The sequence below is a fragment of the Arachis ipaensis genome, chromosome B9, assembly GCF_059453495.1.
Source record: "Arachis ipaensis isolate K30076 ecotype BB chromosome B9, ASM5945349v1, whole genome shotgun sequence".
Taxonomy (NCBI): Eukaryota; Viridiplantae; Streptophyta; class Magnoliopsida; order Fabales; family Fabaceae; genus Arachis; species Arachis ipaensis.
Window position 1 is genome coordinate 134,483,064 of NC_142444.1, and position 4,108 is coordinate 134,487,171.

Below are 4,108 nucleotides of genomic sequence, written 5' to 3' on the forward strand. Positions count from 1 at the left end.
AATTACATTATTTAGAATGAAAGTGTAAAATTTATTTATTTATAAAAAAATTACATTACTTTAAGAGTAAAGCTATAAAAAAACTAATTTATTTAGAATGAAAGTAATGTGATTAACTGTAATTTACTTAGTGTGATTAAAAAATAATTGAATACTATGTACAGTAAAAAATTGATATTTTTGAAGGATAAAATTAAAATTTATTTCTATGTATCGTTTTTGTCCCTAACGTTTTCGTCCTATTTAAATCCCTAACGTTTCAAAATCGTCTCAATTTTGTCCCACCGTCAATTCTGTTAACGGATCCCTAACGGACGTTAGGAACAACTTTAAGACTTATCTCAAACGTTTGGGGACAAAAACGATACTTTACTCAATTTAAAATAATTTTTTTTAATTAACTTCTAATAAGTTCTTACGAGATAATCAGCAACAATTCTCAAAACAAATACTCAGAATCCAAACCAAGCAAACTAATTATGCGGAAACAAGTTTCTAGAATTTTAGAAAACAAAGAAAAAAAGAGTACTTGAGAGTACTTGAAAAAAAAATAGAAACAAATTAATTGTGACTAATCAATAACAAAAAAAAATAGCAACTCATGTTTAGATTTCAGTCACTCATAATAAGTAAAATTAATAAAATAAACAAACATAAACTGAACCAAACATAATCATAATCATAAATATTATTGGGTTATTCTAGGTTCCGTAGCCATATAAAACTGCTCCTGCAGAATAGCTAGTGATACTCCGGTACAACTTCAAGGGCAGAGAGTGGATTTAACGGGGTATGACTCGCCACCAAAGATCTCATCGAGATCGTTCTTGCCATTCAAATCCAACGATTCTGGAATTCTTCGATTGAGGAAAGCGTGTTTGTTAGTGGTACTAGCTGTTGACAAAATTATTTTCACGGAATCCTAGAGACAGGAACGTCCGATGCTGCTGCACCGTGGCAGAACAAAGCGAAGAGCAAGAAAAAATTAAGGGAGGATTTTGTTAGTAGATTCTGAGTATTGAAAATTTTGTTGAGAAGTGTAGGATGAAGAAGCTCACAGTAAAAAATTAGAATGAGAGAAAGAAGAGGCTCTGATAGAAGAAGATGGAGGCGATGATGATGATGATGACGACGGAGAAGATGAAGGCGATAGTGGTGGGTTAATGGTGGGGACGTGGCTTCCTTGTTTGCGCTGATAGGGTTTCAAAAATTAGGATGATTTTGGTGAGACCGAGAGAGAAGGGAGAGGGAGGGGCCGAGGGGCCTTCTGTCCGTGTATATTTTATTTATTTATTTATTTTTGTAGGGGATCAAAACGACGCTGTTTTGATGTGAGGGGAGCAAATCAGTGTTTAAAAAGACGGACATGTTCATCTGGTTCACCGGTTAATCATCAGTTTGACTGGTTTTTTACAGGTCAGTTTTAACCATCAACCAAATCGATTAGAAGATTGGTTTCTGATTAATTCAGTTGAACCGATTAGTCTGGTTCGGTTTTTAGAAACTTTGATATTAATTTTTTTAGGGATTAAAATCTCCATTTTTAAAATTTTTGGGGACTGAATCTGGGTAATTACTATGCCGGAAAATGAATTAGAAACCGATTTGTCTGTCGAAATAAAACCTTAAAAATTGATGTATGTATTAATTTTTCTTAAAGACTAAAATGTCCGCTTTTAAATTTTTTAGGGACTAATTTAAATAATTACTCAATTATTTATCTGTATTTTTCCTTGTTATATAGATCAAACATACATTAATACAGGAATATAATTGAGTACATCTTAATTGGTTTAATTAAAATTTTGTCACTTTTTACAATAACAATATTTAAATATTCATTTAATAAATTATATAAGTAGCCGTATTTATTGAATTTTTTAAAATGATACAGTCTATCCCAAATATTATATCAAAAAAAATTTTAATTTTAAATTAATTTAATTATTGTAAATATAAAAAATGATACTAAAAAATATTCTATTAAAATTGTTCTAACACTCTTATAGAATTTATAATGCCAAAACTTTCTCAGGTACTAAACATTTTGAGGATCTCAGACAACAAATTTGTGGGGATTAGATGGATTTGCATCTTCATACACAGCATTTTCTGGAAACCACAAAGGTAGTACATAAAGAATAAAAATCATAATGAAGCCAAATTTTATTACAGGAATAAAATCTACTTTCACGATATAAGTATTTTAGACATGAACACATCCTGATTTGAAAGTATGAGGGAATAATATTTTTTTCTGATCAGCGTAAATAATAAATTAAAAAATAAAATTAATTTTAATTTTAAAAACTAAATTTTATATTAATTAAATTTAATCATAACATAAAAAAGTTAATTTTAATTTTAAAAATTAAACTTTAAATTAATTAAGTTTAATCTTAATTTTAAATATTTTTTATTTTTGACGTAACTGTTCTCTCTCGTAATCCTGTGGCACCATTCCCGTTGTTATATTGCATGTCTGCAGTTACTGTCTCGCTACTCCTTTCTTATTAACTAAGTCGGATGCTTATTTTACTATGTATGCGGATGATTCTTTTCTTTCTAAAGTGGATGTTTATTTAGGTATTTAGGTATACTGTATACCATTAATATTTTACTTAATTTGCTTGATTCTGTATACACATGCTCTGCAGAATATTCATTTTATTATGTACGTGGATTGTTCTTTTCACTAAGATGTGGATGTTCGTTATTAAATACCACTAAAAAAACTCTAATCTCTTTTCCCTCCAATATATAGTTTGAAAAAAGAAACAGGTACGAACGCGATAAAAACACAGGAGATCAGACTCATATATGGTAGGAAAGATGGTGGTGCAGTTACGGACTGTGTTGGCTTGACCGTTGAAAACGCACGACAGGAAGGACGATTGGCGCTGAGTTGAGGCTGCGGCAACAACCACGCTGTATGGGCAGGGACGCAACATTGGGAAGGACGCATGGAATGAAACTCGTGAAGGACAGGGATGGTGCAGGTACTCGCATCCTGTTGGAAGAGGAGAAGACTGTTGGAAGTTTATTGTAATTTAAACTTCTGTTGTGGCCTAATTGTAATTATCTATAAACTATTAATGATTTAATCTCATCCGTTAATTCTAATGTTTGATGGACGCATTAGATTTAAAGATAATAACACATAAAAGGTGGTCCTCTCTCTTCCTCAACACACACGACGTTTTACAGTTTTCACTCATTGAAAATGCCGTGATGAAAGTCTGAAGGAAAGAAAAGGGAGAGAAACCAGTGTTGGAGATCAACTCTATTGTAACCAAAATTCTGCAAAATTAGTCTTAAAGTTCAACCCTACCGTAATCAGGACTTGTTATGGCAACCAATCCAGGTATGAAAATCACAAATTTTAAGATCCTAATTAATGCTTCCGCTAAAATAAGTTTACATGTGGTATGAGAGTATGTGTTTTGAAAGTATGTGATTTTCTCTTATCTAATTATGATATCCACGGTATTTTATATTTCTGATTAATTATTTATAAATGGATTTTAATTAAGTGGGTTTTAAATTTCATGCCATCAAAACTGCATATTTGTGGTTGCATATGTTCTATATGTTTTCTTCTGAATATTTAATTTGATTATAAATTATACTCATGTATGAATTTAATCTTGAGTTTAAGTTTAATATTGATGACAATTATGAAATTATTTTGAGTACGTAATGTACTCTAATTTTATGAAAAGTCTATAAATATTTTATTTATAGTATTAAATTTATTTAGATTATTTACTGCTTGTGTACACCAAAGTGACCAAGTTATAACGTAAAATGCCAGTATATTTAATAATGTGTTAATTAATTTTAGAATTAGATTTACCCAAAAGAAATCTCTTCTATTATTAATAGACTTGAACGAGAAAAATTATTATTCTTGGGTCAGATATATGTATTGTCCAAAGATGGTAGATGTGTTTGGCAGAGAATTTTAATCTTCAAATATGATAAATATGACATTTATTTGTATGTTAATATGTTAGTATATTATAAAATTTTACCCAAAGGTGAACTGTAATATGCTTGTTATGTTCTGTAATCTGAGTAGATGATAAAATTAAACTTAATATGAGCA

At 30.0% G+C, this 4,108-nt stretch overlaps 1 long non-coding RNA gene across 1 annotated transcript; it reads left to right on the top strand.

The window, feature by feature from the left end:
- The first annotated feature begins 940 nt into the window (after positions 1 to 940).
- Positions 941 to 3,333, top strand: LOC110267352 (uncharacterized). Its single transcript, XR_002354843.2, has 4 exons — positions 941 to 1,155; positions 1,307 to 1,416; positions 2,036 to 2,127; positions 2,765 to 3,333. It is a non-coding gene; the product is annotated as an uncharacterized LOC110267352 (long non-coding RNA).
- The last annotated feature ends 775 nt before the right edge of the window (positions 3,334 to 4,108 follow it).